A 16,681-nucleotide genomic window follows, 5' to 3' on the forward strand; every position below is an offset into this window, starting at 1 on the left:
GTGGAGCTACAACACAGGACTACTTGTGTGTCAAACAGCATAAGCAATATGCGACAGACAGAGTTAAGCTGTTCCACAACCAATGGATCAGATTTTTAAAAAATTAATTCGCGGAATATGGGCTTCATTGGCTAGGCCAGCATTTATTGCCCATCCCTAATTGCCCCTTGAGAAGGTGGTGGTGAGCTGCCTTCTTGAACAGCTGCAGTCCCTGTGGTGTAGGTACACCCACCGTGCTGTTAGGGAGGGAGTTCCATAATTTGGTCCCAGTGACAGTGAAGGAACGGCCGATATATTTCCAAGTCAGGATGGTGAGTGTCTCGGAGGGGAACTTCCAGGTGGTGGTGTTCCCCATGTGTCTGCTGCCCTTGTCCTTCTAGATGGTAGTGGTCGTGGGTTTGGAAGGTGCTGTCTAAGGAGCCTTGGTGAGTTCCTGCAGTGCATCTTGTAGATGGTACACACACTGCTGCTACTGAGCGTCGGTGGTGGAGGGAGTGAATGTTTATGGATGGGGTGCCCATCAAGCAGGGCTGCTTTGTCCTGGACGGTGTCGAGTTTCTTGAGTGTTGTGGGAGCTGCACTCACCCAGGCAAGTGGGGAGTATTCCATCACACTCCTGACTTGTGCCTTGTAGATGGTGGACAGGTTTTGGGGAGTCAGGAGGTGAGTTACTCACTGTAGGATTCCCAGCCTCTGACCTGCTCTTGTAGCCGCAGTATTTATATGGCTGGTCCAGTTCAGTTCCTGGTCAATGGCTTTTTCCAGGATGTTGATAGTGGAGGATTCAGTGATGGTAATGTTACTGAGTGTCAAGGGACGATGATTAGATTCTCTCTTGTTGGAGGTGGTCATTGCCTGACACTTGTGTGGTGTGAATGTTACTTGCCACTTGTCAGCCCAAGCCTGGATATTGTCCAGGTCTTGCTGCATTTGGACATGGACTGCTTCAGTATCTGAGGAGTCGCGAATGGTGCTGAACATTGTGCAATCATCAGTGAACATCCCCACTTCTGACCTTATGATGGAAGGAAGGTCATTGATGAAGCAGCTGAAGATGGTTGGGCCGAGGACACTACCCTGAGGAACTCCTGCAGTGATGTCCTGGAGCTGAGATGACTGACCTCCAACAACCACAACCATCTTCCTTTGTGCTGGGTATGACTCCAACCAGTGGAGAGTTTTCCCCCTGATTCCCATTGACTCCAGTTTTGCTGGGGCTCCTTGATGCCACACTCGGCCAAATGCTGCCTCGATGTCAAGGGCAGTCACTCTCATCTCACCTCGGGAGTTCAGATCTTCTGTCCATGTTTGAACCAAGGCTGTAATGGGGTCAGGAGCTGAGTGGCCCTGGCGGAACCCAAACTGTGCTAAGCTCTGCTGCCCTGCCACATCCAGTTGTGAATGGTGTTGGACAATTAAACAACTCTCTGGAGGAGGAGGCTCCACAAATATCCCCATCATCAATGCTGGGGGAGCCCAGCACATCAGTGCCAAAGATAAGGCTGAAGCATTTGCTACAAACTTCAGCCAGAAGTGCCGAGTGGATGATCCATCTCGGCCTCCTCTGGAAGTCCCCAGCATCACAGATGTCAGTCTTCAGCCAATTTGATTCACTCCACATGATATCAAGAAACAGCTGAAGGTACTGGATACTGCAAAGGCTATGGGCCCTGACAACATTCCAGCAATAGTACTGAAGACTTGTGTTCCAGGACTTGCTGTGCCCCTAGCCAAGCTGTTCCAGTACAGCTACAACGCTGGCATCTACCCGGCTATGTGGAAAATTGCCCAGGACAAATCCAACCCGGATTGAATGCTACCTTGAGTTAATGCCAAGGGCAGGCACTCTTGCCTCACCTCTTTCAGTTCCTAGGTCCATGTTTGGATGAAAGCTGGGATGAGAAGATGGAAGGGGAAGGGATGGGAGGGGAGGAGAGGGGAAGATGTGAGGGGTAGTGCGGAGTGGGAGAAGGATGGAATAATGGCTGCATTGAGCCACGAGTTTGCGCTGAAGCTCCGAAGCCTTGGGTGGTGTTTTCCGGCCTTACACGCTGCTGGGATTGTCCGGTCACGCTGGAAGTGAATGGTCCTTTGGCTGGTTAGCCGAATTTCCCATGGAGCGTACCACTCCGGCCTGGTGTGTGTGTGTGAGTGAACTGGATGGCGATCTGGGTGCTGGCCTTTTCTCTCTCAGTTACCCTGGTGAAAGGAGCTATCAATAAATAAATAACCTTTAGCACAGTCAGTTAAATATTCATTGCACACGTCTGTTGTTGATCTCCAACAGTTGTTTGTTTATATCTCTGGTGTTCCCTCAAAGATCTACCCACTGCCCCCCCCAACCCTTGCCCTCTTCCACATCTACAGGCTGTCTCTCAGTGACACCATCTCTTGCTAACCCTCCTCCCCCCACCCCCCTCGGAACTGTCGACCTGCCCGGCGCCCCACTCTATTTCGCCACGACCTCTCTCGCCTCCCACTCTAAGCTGCTCAATAGTCCTGGATGAGCAGAAATTTCCTCCAAGGAAATATCGGGGAGACTGAAGCCATTGTTTTCGGTTTGCCCACCCACCACCACCCCCCCCTCACCATCCCCCCCAACCCTGCAGACCGCGTTCCCAAGCAGCTGACTCTGTCCGTCTCTCTGGCAACTTCTTGGAGAGACTTCTTTAGCCAGAGAGTGGTGAATCTATGGAATTCATTGCCACAGAAGGGTGTGGAGGCCAGGTCATTGAGTGTATTTAAGACCGAGATAGATAGGTTCCTGATTGGAGAGGGGATCAAAGGTTATGGGGAGAAGGCGGGAGAATGGGGTTGAGAAACCTATCAGCCATGATTGAATGGCAGAGCAGTCTCGATGGGCCGAATGGCCTAATTTCTGCTCCTATGTCTTATGGTCTTATGGCAACTGTCTGAGGCCAAGCCAGGCTGTTCACAGCCTTCGTGTGGTACTTGACCTCGAGATGAGCTTCTGCCTCATATTGGCACCATCACTGATTTCCACCTCCGTAATACTGCCTGACCTCTGCCCCAGCCTGAATTCAACCACTGCTGAAACCCTCGCCCAAGTAATCGCGACCTTCGGAATGCACTCCAAACTACGACCTCTGCACCGCCGCCCCACCCTCCCTACAACACATTTCACTCTCTGCGACTAAACTCTGCCGTTGCACCCCCCCCCACCGCCCCCCCCCCACTGTTCCTAACTCACAGCGACACCCCCCACCACCACCGTTCACCCATCAGCCAACCCCTCACCCCCCGTGACCCACGCTGGCCTGGCAAGACCTCCATTTTCAAATTCTGTCACCCTGCTGTTCGTCGATGCTTCCAAATCCTGCTGTAGCATCCCTCTCATTATCTATGTAATGTTTAAAGTATGTGTCGTGCCCTGTGTTCTGTGAACTCTGCAGTTCCGACAGAGGGGTTGTGAAACCGAAAGAGTTGACAATGCTCTGGCAAGTCCCAGACCACAGTCATTTATTTATGGAGAGCTGATCTCAGCTCCTTTCCCACCCCATCCCCCTCACCCGGAGCAAACATTCCTAACTGCCAGCAGTTGCTGGCTGTTTACTGCTCTCAGTCACTTAGCTGTACTTTGGCATTTGATACGTGCAAAAGCTCCAGTAGTTGGTGTACCATATATCAGCCGAGTGTCATCGAAGCCACGCCCACTAGGAACAGGACAGAATGTTGCTGATAAACAGTTGACTTCAGCTTCTAACTGCAAACCAAACTTATCACGAGTATTGTGGAAGGGAACACCATATCTGTCTCAACATCAAACACACTCACAACAGGTACAGCACGGGCTTAGATACAGAGTAAAGCTCCCTCTACACCGTCTCCATCAAACACTAACACGACAGATATAGCATGGGGTTAGACACAGAGTAAAGCACCTTTTACACTTCTCCATCAAACACTCCCAGGGCAGGTACAGCACAGGGTTAGATACAGAGTAAAGCTCCCTCTACACTGTCCCCATCAAACACTCCCAGGACAGGTACAGCACGGGGTTAGATACAGAGTAAAGCTCCCTCTACACTGTCCCCATCAAACACTCCCAGGACAGGTACAGCACGGGGTTAGATACAGAGTAAAGCTCCCTCTACACTGTCCCCATCAAACACTCCCAGGGCAGATATTTCATACCCATCGGGTATTGGATCTGCTCTGAGTGTGTTTTTCGTGGACAGTATAGAGGGAGAGCTCACATTGACAATATGAGTACATCAAACAAGCAGTACACCTGCCTCAACTCCTCAGCTGCTGAAACTGTTACCTGGGCATTGTTCCCTCTGCCTGCGAATATTCTGTTTGCCGCCTTATCATTTTTCACCTCCAGAGAAACTTGAGCCAATCCAAAACTCTGCTTTCCCATATTCAAATCTCCCCAGAATGGAGAGATCCGCTTTGCTCCACCCACCGAGACGGAGACGTCTCCCCTGCCCCGACCCCCGAGACGGAGACGTCTCCCCTGCTCCACGCCCCGAGACGGAGACATCTCCCCTCCCCCGACCCCCGAGACGGAGACATCTCCCCTGCCCCAACCCCCGAGACGGAGACGTCTTCCCTGCCCCGACGCCCGAGATGGAGACGTCTCCCCTGCTCCACGCCCCGAGACGGAGACATCTCCCCTCCCCCGACCCCCGAGACGGAGACATCTCCCCTTCCCCGCCTCCCCAAGACAGAGACGTCTCCCCTGCCCCAAGACAGAGACGTCTCCCCTGCCCCGAGACTGAGATGTCTCCCCTGCCCCGACCCCCGAGACGGAGACGTCTCCCCTCCCCCGACCCCCGAGACTGAGACGTCTCCCCTGCCCCGCCCCCCAAGACGGAGACTTCTCCCCTGCCCCGAGACGGAAATGTCTCCCCTGCTCCACGCCCCGAGACGGAGACGTCTCCCCTGCTCCACGCCCCGAGACGGAGACGTCTCCCTTCCCCCGACCACCGAGACGGAGATGTCTCCCCTGCCCCGAGACGGAGATGTCTCCCCTTCCCCGCCCCCCGCCCCCCCCCGAGACAGAGACGTCTCCCCTTCCCTGCCCCCCGAGATGGAGACGTCTCCCCTTCCCCGCCCCCCGAGATGGAGACGTCTCCCCTTCCCCGCCCCCCGAGACGGAGACGTCTCCCCTGTCCCGACCCCGAGACGGAGATGTCTCCCTTTCCCCACCCCCCCGAAATGGAGACGTCTCCCCTGCCCCGACCCCCGAGATGGAGACGTCTCCCCTTCCCCGCCCCCCCGAGACAGAGATGTCTCCCCTTCCCTGCCCCCCAAGACGGAGACGTCTCCCCTTCCCCGCCCCCCGAGACGGAGTCACATCCCTTGCAATTGCCCCCCAACCCAAGACAGACGCCCACTCTCCCTCAGGGTGAAGACTTCCAGTCACACACCCGACAGAGGGATCCAGTCAACCCCAAGAAAGTGGGATCTAAAATCCAACTGAGACGGGGGGGATCCAGTCTCCCGGCGAGACGGGGGTGGGGGGATCCAGTCTCCCGGCGAGACGGGGGTAGTGGTTCCAGTCTCCCGGCGAGACGGTTGGGTGGGGGGGAATCCAGTCTCCCGGCGAGACGGGGAGGATCCAGTCTCCTGGCGAGACGGGGGATCCATCCGCAGGTATATGGAGATCCGGTCTCCCCCGAGAATGAGAAATCCAGTCTCTTCCATACGGTGATCCTGCCCTCATGAGACAGGGACATATCCAGTCTCCCTGAGAGATCCGGTATGCATCCTGAAATGGTGTGATCTGGTCCCCAACCTGAGATGGAAAGACCAGTCTACCCCCAGACAAAAGGATCCAGTCTCTCCGCCAACCTCCCACCCCTAACCCTCGATACAGACAGCACAAGTTGTTGCAAGAAACACAGCTGAATTAGTGGTGAGCTGTGAGCCACTTATTTCCCAGCAAGGTGAACAGAAAGTAACAAGCTCCATTCTTTCAATGATTCACTTTCCTATCTGCCCATTCACTGGCAGATTGCACCTACAGTTATTCACAAAACCACACACACAGACAGTGACACACCACACAGACACACCACACGGACACACAGACACAGACACACCACACAAACACATGGACACACCACACGGACACACCACACGGACACACAGACACAGACACACCACACAAACACATGGACACACCACATGGACACACCACACAGACACGCCACACAGACACACCACATGTACACCACACAGACACACGGACACACCACACGTACACCACACAGACACACGGACACACCACACGGACACGCCACACAGACACACAGACACACCACACGGACACGCCACACAGACACACGGAAACACTACAAGGACACACAACACAAACATGCATGGACATACCACAGTCACGCATGGGCATACCACACAGACACGCATGGGCATACCACACAGACACGCATGGGCATACCACACAATCACGCATGGGCATACCACACAATCACGCATGGGCATACCACACAGACATGCATGGGCATACCACACAATCACGCATGGGCATACCACACAATCACGCATGGGCATATCACACAGACATGCATGGGCATACCACACAATCACGCATGGGCATACCACACAGACACGCATGGGCATACCACACAGACACGCATGGGCATACCACACAGTCACGCATGGGCATACCACACAGTCACGCATGGGCATACCACACAGACACGCATGGGCATACCACACAGACACGCATGGGGATACCACACAGACACATGTGGACACACCACATAGACATGCATGGGCATACCACATAGACGGACAGACTGGCACACGCACGCAGACATATGGACACGGATTACACACGATACACCTCACATTTGCAATCATACAATAACCTTCAGCTAATTCAGCTCACAGCCAATTATTTGCTCCATATTCTCCCCTCCTGAAGACTTTGACTGTTCCCTAGTTTCAGTCCCACACACACTGACTTTCACTGGGGTACAGTTCCACACACACTGACTCTCACTGGGGGACAGTCCCACACACACAATGACTCTCACTGGGGTACAGGTCCCACACACACTGACTCTCACTGGGGTACGGGTCCCATACACACTGACTCTCACTGGGATACGTGTCCCACATACACTGACTCTCACTGGGGTACGGGTGCCACACACACTGACTCTCACTCGGGTGCGGGTCCCACACACACAGACTCTCACTGGGGTAAGGGTCCCACACACACTGATTCTCACTCGGGTACAGTCCCACACACACAATGACTCTCACTGGGGTACGGGTCCCACACACACTGACTCTCACTGGGGTACAGTTCCACATATACTGACTCTCACTGGGGTACGGGTCCAACACACACTGACACTCACTGGGGTACGGGTCCCACACACACTGACTCTCACTGGGATACGTGTCCCACATACACTGACTCTCACTGGGGTACGGGTGCCACACACACTGACTCTCACTCGGGTACGGGTCCCACACACACTGACTCTCACTGGGGTAAGGGTCCCACACACACTGATTCTCACTCGGGTACAGTCCCACACACACAATGACTCTCACTGGGGTACGGGTCCCACACACACTGACTCTCACTGGGGTACAGTTCCACATATACGGACTCTCGCTGGGGTACGGGTCCCACACACACTGACTCTCACTGGGGTACGGGTCTCACACACATTGACTCTCACTGGGGTACAGGTCTCACACACACTGACTCTCACTGGGGTACGGGTCCCACACACACTGACTCTCACTGGGGTACAGTTCCACATATACTGACTCTCGCTGGGGTACGGGTCCCACACACACTGACTCTCACTGGGGTACGGGTCCCACACACACTGACTCTCACTGGGGTACGGGTCCCACACACACTGACTCTCACTGGGTTACAGATGTATGGGAGAATAATTTTGAGCCTGAGTGTGATTTTATTATTTATTCATTCATGGAATGTGGGTGTCTCTGGCTAACCCGGCATTTATTGCCCATCCCTAATTGCCCCTTGAGAAGGTGGTGGGTGAGCTGCCTTCTTGAACCGCTGCAGTCCCTGTGGTGTAGGTACACCCACTGTGCTGTTAGGGAGGGAGTTCCAGGATTTGGACCCAGCGACAGTGAAGGAACGGCCGATATATTTCCAAGTCAGGATGGTGAGGGGCTCGGAGGGGAACTTCCAGGTGGTGGTGTTCCCCATGTGTCTGCTGCCCTTGTCCTTCTAGATGGTAACGGTCGTGGGTTTGGAAGGTGCTGTCTAAGGAGCTTCAGTGGGTTCCTGTATGGAGTGTGAGAGTCTGTACAGGGAGGAAGGGTTAAGCGGGGTCTGTACAGAGTGTGAGGGTCTGTATAGGGAGGGAGGTTTGGGGAGGGTCTGTACAGAGTGAGGGTCTGTACAGAGTGAGGGTCTGTATAGGGAGGGAGGTTTGGGGAAGGTCTATACAGATGAGGGTCTGTACAGAGAGTGAGGGTCTGTACAGGGATGGAGGTTTGCGGAAGGTCTGTACAAAGTGAGGTTCTGTATAGAGTGTGAGGGTCTGTATAGGGAGGGAGGTTTGGGGAGGGTCTGTACAGAGTGAGGGGCTGTACAGAGAGTGAGGGTCTGTATAGGGAGGGAGGTTTGGGGAGGGTCTGTACAGAGTGAGGGTCTGTACAGAGAGTGAGGGTCTGTATAGGGAGGGAGGTTTGGGGAGGGTCTGTACAGAGTGAAGGTCTGTACAGAGTGAAGGTCTGTACAGAGTGAGGGGCTGTACAGAGAGTGAGGGTCTGTATAGGTCTGTATATCTGTTCTGTCGAAGGGTCATGAGGACTCGAAACGTCAACTCTTTTCTTCTCCGCCGATGCTGCCCTCACTCTCTGTACAGCCCCTCACTCTGTACAGACCCTCCCCAAACCTCCCTCCCTATACAGACCCTCACACTCTATACAGAACCTCACTCTGTACAGACCTTCCGCAAACCTCCATCCCTGTACAGACCCTCACTCTTTGTACAGACCCCGCTTAACCCTTCCTCCCTGTACAGACTCTCACACTCCATACAGGAACCCACTGAAGCTCCTTAGACAGCACCTTCCAAACCCACGCCACCCCCCCTCCTGAGACTATGTCCCCAAAAGGGTCCCCCACCCCCCCTCCTGAGACTATGTCCCCAAAAGGGTCCCCCACCCCCCCTCCTGAGACTATGTCCCCAAAAGGGTCCCCCACCCCCCCCCCCACGCCACCCCCCCTCCTGAGTTTTTCCAGGTAATTCTGTTTTTGTTTTGGATTTCCAGCATCCGCAGTTTTTTTGTTTTTATCTCTGTATAGGGAGGGTCTGTACAGAGTGAGGGGCTGTACAGAGATTGAGGGTCTGAATAGGGAGGGAGGTTTGGGGAGGGTCTGTACAGAGTGAGGGTCTGTACAGAGAATGAGGGTCTGTATAGGGAGGGAGGTTTGGGGAGGGTCTGTACAGAGTGAGGGTCTGTATAGGGAGGGGGAATTTGTACAGGGAGGGCGATGTGTTCAAACAGGTGTTGAAAGCAAAACTGTTCGCAGAATGGGAACACATTTTGATTCATGGGGAATTCTGAGTCAGGCCTTACTCCTGGAAAGGCCCTTATTTGTTCAGGTGATTCAGTTTTCCCCAGAGTCTGTCACTATTCCCAGAAACTCTGCAACCTCTACAGCTTCTTGCACCGGACTCGATATCTGATGCTGCTTTCATTCTAGGGAGTGGCTTCGAGGCTATGGTGAAAGCACCGTGAGTAAACAGGTCAGGACAAGACTGGCAGTAAAAGCTGCATAATCAGAGAATGGGGCTATCACTCACATTGACTCATGTGTAGGTATCAACACAACCAGAAAGGAAAGGCCATGTTCCCCGCTGGAGTGGGAGAGGTTTGTTACAGACTGGTTACAGTCAGCTTCGGGGATGCAGACTGGTTACAGGTGGTTTTGGCGGGAGTGGGTGAGGGTGATGAGGACTGGTTACAATCGGTCTCGGTGGGGACACAGACAAGGACTGGTTACAATCGGTCTCGGTGGGGACACGCAGACAAGGACTGGTTACGGTCGATCTTCAGGGGGCATAGAATTGTTCTGGACTCTTTCTGTAATTTGGACCAGGATCAGGTTCCATCCAGTGTTGCGAGTAGCCCAGTTAAATTGAGAATCTGCAAAGGGAAGGCATTTTTCAGTTTCCTATGTTACTAGAGGTCATGTGTTAAAGCTGAGGCTTAACCTTTCAGTATCTCAATCTCAAAAACGTCTGCAGATTGTAAACAGGAAGAACATTGTGTTCCCTCTTCACCATCCCCCACTATAGGTTCTGTGGTTTCACAGATCCACTTCGTGGAGGACTGTGTGTACTTTGTACAATGCAGCAGTCTACTGTACAATAAATGCAGCCTCAAAACATGCACATCCACAACTTAGCTTTTTCTAACACCTTTAATACAGTGAAATGTCCCTGGACACTTCACAATATTCTGAAGCAAAATATAACAGCAAGCCACATACGGAGATATTAGGGACAGGTCAAAGAGGGAACTTTTAAGTACCTTCTTAAAGGAAGGAGAGAGAGATGGAGGGAGGGAGGGAGAGAGAGGGAGGCGGAGAGGTTTAGGGAGGGAATTCCAGAGCTTAGGACCCCAGGCAGCTGAAGGCACGGCCGCCAATGGTGGAGCGATGGGAATCGGGGGATGCTCCAGAGGCCAGAATTAGGGGAGCGCAGAAATCTCAGAGGGTTGTAGGGGCTGGAGGTGGTTACAGAGATAGGGAGGGGTGTAGGGGCTGGTGGATGTTACAGAAACAGGGATTGGTGTAGGGGCTGAAGGGGGTTACAGACATAGGGCGTGGTGTAGGGGCTGGAGGGGGTTACAAGGTAGGGAGGGGTGTAGGGGCTGGAGGAGTTCACAGATAGGGAGAGTTGGAGGAGGTGAAGAGGTTACAGAGATAGAGAAGGAGAATAGCAACTGGAGGTGGTTACAGTGATAGGGAGGGGTGTAGGGGCTGGAAAAGGTTACAGAGATAGGGAGGGATGTAGAGGCTGGAGGTGGTTACAGAGATAGGGAGGGGTGTAGGGGCTGGAAGAGATTACAGGGATAGGGAGGGATGTAGAGGCCGGAGGAGGTTACAGAGATATGGAGGGGTGTAGGGGCTGGAGGAGGTTACAGAGATAGGGAGGGATGTAGAGGCCGGAGGAGGTTACAGAGATATGGAGGGGTGTAGGGGCTGGAGGAGGTTACAGAGATAGGGAAGAGGTGAAGAACATGGAGAGAGATTTGAAATCAGGAACGAGAATTTTAAAAGTGACTGGTTGCTGGGCTGGGAGCCTGTATTGGTCAGTGAGCTTGGCGAGGTGAAGGTTGAATTGGTGCGAGTTCGGTTGTGGGACAGCAGGTTTTTCAGTGTGTCTAGGATGAGGGATGTTTGAATGTGTGAGGAGGAGCATTGGAATAGCCATGTGTGGCGGTAACAAAGGCAGGGATGAGTGTTTCAGCAGAAGATAACATTCCACCCACCACCTTCAACATTCACTCCCTCCACCACCGACGCACAGTAGCAGCAGTGTGTGTACCATCTACAAGATGCACTGCAGCAACTCACCAAGGCTCCTTAGACAGCACCTTCCAAACCCATGACCACTACCATCTAGAAGGACAAGGGCAGCAGACACATGGGGAACACCACCACCTGGAAGTTCCCCTCTGAGCCCCTCACCATCCTGACTTGGAAATATATTGGCCGTTCCTTCACTGTCGCTGGGTCCAAATCCTGGAACTCCCTCCCTAACAGCACGGTGGGTGTACCTACACCACAGGGACTGCAGCGGCTCAAGAGGGAAGCTACGCCCGTTTAAGGCTGGGACAGGCAGATTTTTGGTATCTCGGGGAATTAGGGGATATGGGGAGCGGGGGGGAGGGGGGGTGGGGTGGAAAATGGGGTCCAAGCCCAAGATTAGCCATGATGGTATTGAGTGACGGGACAGACTGGATGGGCTGAATGGTCTACTCCTGTTCCTTAGCTGCTTATGCGAAGCGCAATTCGGGATGGGCAACAGTCATGCCAGCCATGCCCCCATCCCAGGAATGAATATATCTGTAATAATAATAATAAAACACTTTTGAGGGTGTGTTGCACACTCAGTGCGAGTTGGTGACTCAAGGGCAGATTCACAGATATCCCGCAAGTGGAGCAAGGACAAAGGAAGAGCCCCACCCTGAGGGATCACACAGGGGGAGATTCCGCACCCCCCCACCCCGGGGGGGCACACACAGCGGCTCGGGGCTCAGACTCCGGCTCCGGCCGGCGGCGAACCCGCAACTTCCGGGGATTCCCCCAAAAACTTTGTGTAACAAAGCATGGAACTGACACCCGGGCGGCGCGCGCGTGCAGCCCACGTGAACGGCGCTGTCCCTCCAATCAGCAGGCGCCTGCTCGCGGCTCAGCAGCCAATCCCTGCAAAGGACACGAAGCGACTGCATGATCGTGGCTCTCGGTGAAACCAAAACAACCTCCAACCAAGAACATTAACTCATTCCTCACCAGAAAGCCAACACCAGAGTTAACATCGACTCATCGATCACCAGAGAGTCAACATCAACCCATCATTAACCAGAGGCAATATAAACTCATCATCCACCAGAGGGTCAACATCAACTGATCATTAATCAGAGGCAATATAAACTCATCATCCACCAGAGGGTCAACATCAACTCATCATTAACCAGAGGCAACATGAACTCATCATCCACCAGAGGATCAACATTAACCCATCATTAACCAGCCGCGATATGAACTCATCATCCGCCAGAGGGTCAACATCAACTCATCATTAACCAGCCGCAGTATGAACTCATCATCCACCAGAGGGTCAACATTAACCCATCATTAACCAGACGCAATATGAACTCATCATCCACCAGCGGGTCAACATCAACTCATCATTAACCAGCGGCAATATGAACTCATCATCCACCAGCCAATATTAACTCATCATTCACCAGAAAGTCCATAAGACATAGGAGCAGAAGGAGGCCATTCGGCCCCTCGTCTCTGCTTCTCCGTTCAATGGGACCATGGCTGATCTGATAATCCTCAACTCCACTTTCCTGCCTTTCCCCCATAACCCTTGATTCCCTTACTGATTAAAAACCTGTCTATCTCAGCCTTGAATATACTTAACGACCCAGCCTCTACAGTCCTCTGCAGTAAAGAATTCCACAGATTCACTACCCTCAGAGAGAAGAAATTCCTTCTTGCCTCTGTCTTAAATGGGTGACCCCTCACTCTGTGATCATGCCCTCTGGTCCTAGACTCTCCCACAAGGAGAAACAACCTCTTAGCATTTACCCTGTCAAGCTCCGTAAGAATCTTATATGTTTCAATAAGGTCACCTCTCATTCTTCTAAACCCCAATGAGTACAGGCCCAACCTACTCAACCTCTCCTCATAAGAAAGTCCCTCCATACCCAGGATCAGCCTAGTGAACCTTCTCTGGACTGCCTCCAATGCCAGTATATGTTTCCTTAGATAAGGGGACCAAGACTGTTTACAGTATTCTAGGTGTGGTCTAACTAGTGCCTTGTATAGTTTTAGCAAAACTTCCCTATTTTCATACCCCATTCCTTTGAAATAAAGGCTAACAACATCAACTCAATCAACACTGCTGCCAGCATGGGTCTGTTGGTGGTGAATTGTGTTTAACTAAGTTGTGTATTTTGATGAGATAGCGGGAGGGGTTGTTGGGGGTAATGTGACTGACATTTGGTATACATGGATGTCCAACGAGTCTTTGATAAAGTGCCATATATCAAGCTTGTCAGCAAAGTTAAAGCTCATGGAATATAAAGGGACAGTGGCAGTAGGGATCTGACTGTTCCCTGAGTGATAGTAAACAGAGAATTGTGGTGAACGGCTGTTTTCGAACTGGAGGAAGGTACATGGTGGGGCTCCCCAGGGGTCGGTATTAGGATCCCTGCTTTTCCTGATTTGTATTAATAACTTTGAGTCCAGGGCGTAAAATTTCAAAGTTTTCAGATGGCACAAAACTTGGAAGTATTGCGAACTGTGAGGAGGATAGTGGTTGACATCAAGATGACATGGACAAGCTGGTGGAAAGGGCAGATACATGGCTGATGAAATTTAATGCAGAGAAGAGTGAAGTGATAGCTTTTGGGAGGAGTAGTGAAGGAGGGCAATAGAAATTATAAGTGTACAATTCGAAAGAGCAGAGGCAGGAGTAGAGGGGCCTAGGGGTATATGTAGACCAACCATTGAAGCTAGCAGGGCAGGTTGAGAAAGCGATTAATAAGGCTTAGGGGAACCCCTGGATGTTATAAATAGTTGTGTAGACTACAAAAGCATGAACGTTTATGGTGAAACTTTATGAAACACCTGTTTGGTCTCAACTGGAGTGTTGTGTCCAATTCACAAAGAGACATTTACGAGAATATATCCAGTGATGAGGGATTTCAGTTGAGTGGATGGACTGGAGAAGTTAGGGGTCGCTTTCCTTAGAGGAAGAAAGGTTGAGAGCTGATTTGATGAAGGTGTTCAAAATCATGAGGGGTCTGGACAGAGTTGATAGGGAGAAACTGTTCCTGTTGGCAGAAGGGCTGGGAACAAGAGGACACAAAAGAATCTTTCTAAACAGCGAGTCATTAAGATCTGGAATGTGCTGTGTGAGAGCGAGTGGAGGCAGATTCAATCATGTCATTCCAAAAGGAATTGGATAAGCACCTGAGGGAAAATACTTGTAAGACTACGGGCATAGCCAGAACTTGCTGAGTTTTTCTGGCAGACAGCCAACACAGATTCACCAGGCCAAATGGCCTCCTTCTGTGCTGTACCTAGTCTATGACTGAGATCTATCCAACACCGTGAGAGAGTCTTACATTTCTTAGACTGAACCCTTTGGAAGGTTATGCTGAAGGGTGAGTTCTAGAGTGGGAAGCAACTCATGCGGAGGATAAATACTGGCGCTGATCAGTTGGGCTCAATATCCTTTTTCTGTGCTCTGGGCTGGATTTAATATCTTTTGTCATTCCCTGCCAACACTCTAAGAACCTAAGAATTAGGAGTAGGGCTGCTCAGCCCCTCAAACCTGCTGCACCATTCAATAAAATCATGGCTGATCTGATCATGACCGGTTTCCTGCCAGAACCCCTCTTCGATCAGAAATCTGTCTAACTCAGCCTTGAATATATTCAGTGATCCAGCCTCCAATGCTCTCTGGGGAAGGGAATTCCAAACACTAACCGACACACTGAGAGAAGAAATTCCTCCTCATTTCTGTCTTAAATGGGAGAACCTTTATTCTAAAAATATGTCCTCACAAGGGCAAACATCCTCTCAGCATCTAATCCATCAAGCCCTCCACCCTCATGATCTTATATGTTTCAATAAGAGCTCCTCTCATTCTTCTAATCTCTAATGAGTGTAGGCCCAACCTGCTCAGCCTTTCCTTATAGAAACATAGAAACTAGGAGCAGGAGGAGGCCATTCAGCCCTTTGAGCCTGCTCCACCATTCATAATGATCATGGCTGATCAGCCAACTCAATTAGCCTGCTCCCGCTTTCTCCCCATACCCTTTGATCCCTTTCGCCCCAAGAGCTATAGATAAGAGAAACCCCCCTTCATCCCAGGAATCGGCCGGATGAACCTTCTCCGAACTGTTTCCAATGCAAATATCCTCCTCTAAATAAGGAGACCAAAACTGGACACAGTACAATAGGTTTGGTCCCACCAATGCTCATGTACACTTGTAACAAGACCTCCCAACTTTTATACTCCATTTCTCTTGCAATAAAGGCCATGATTCCATTTGCCTTCCTAATTATTCACTGAGGACACCCAGCTCCCTCTGTACCTCCTGATTCTGCAGTCTCACTCCATTTAAAGAATATTCTGTTTTTCTATTCTTCAAGCGGACAACCTCACATTTTCCCACATTATGCTCCACCTGCCAATTTTTTTCCCACTCACTACATCCCTTTGAAGCCCTCACAATTTGATTTCCCACCTATTTTGTATTGTCAGCAAATTTGGCTACAATACTTTCAGCCCCTTCATCCAAGTCATTAACATAGATCATAAATAGCTAAAACCCCAGCACTGATTCCTGAAAATGATTCTTTTATCATAACTCGCTATTTTCTGTTGACACTGTCCGGGACAAAGCAGCCCCGTTTGATTGGTACCCCATCCACAAACGTTCACTCCCTCCACCACCGACGCACAGTAGCAGCAGTGTGTGTACCATCTACAAGATGCACTACAGCAACTCACTAAGGCTCCTTAGACAGCACCTTCCAAACCCACGATCACTACCATCTAGAAGGACAAGGGCAGCAGACACATGGGGAACACCACCACCTGGAAGTTCCCCTCCAAGCCACTCACCATCCTGACTTGGAAATATATCGGCTGTTCCTTCACTGTCGCTGGGTCCAAATCCTGGAACTCCCTCCCTAACAGCACTGTGGGTGTACCTACACCACATGGACTGCAGTGGCTCAAGAAGGCAGCTCACCCCCACCTTCTCAAGGGGGCAATTAGGGATGGGCAATAAATGCTGGGCCGAGCCCTTAAATAAAAAAAAGTCAACCCTCTATCCATGCTAATATATTATCCCAACGCCATGAGCTCTTATCTTGAGTAGTAATCTTTTACATGGTAAATTAATGAATGCCTATTAGAAATCC

The sequence above is a fragment of the Carcharodon carcharias genome, assembly GCF_017639515.1.
Source record: "Carcharodon carcharias isolate sCarCar2 chromosome 36 unlocalized genomic scaffold, sCarCar2.pri SUPER_36_unloc_6, whole genome shotgun sequence".
Lineage (NCBI taxonomy): Eukaryota > Metazoa > Chordata > Chondrichthyes > Lamniformes > Lamnidae > Carcharodon > Carcharodon carcharias.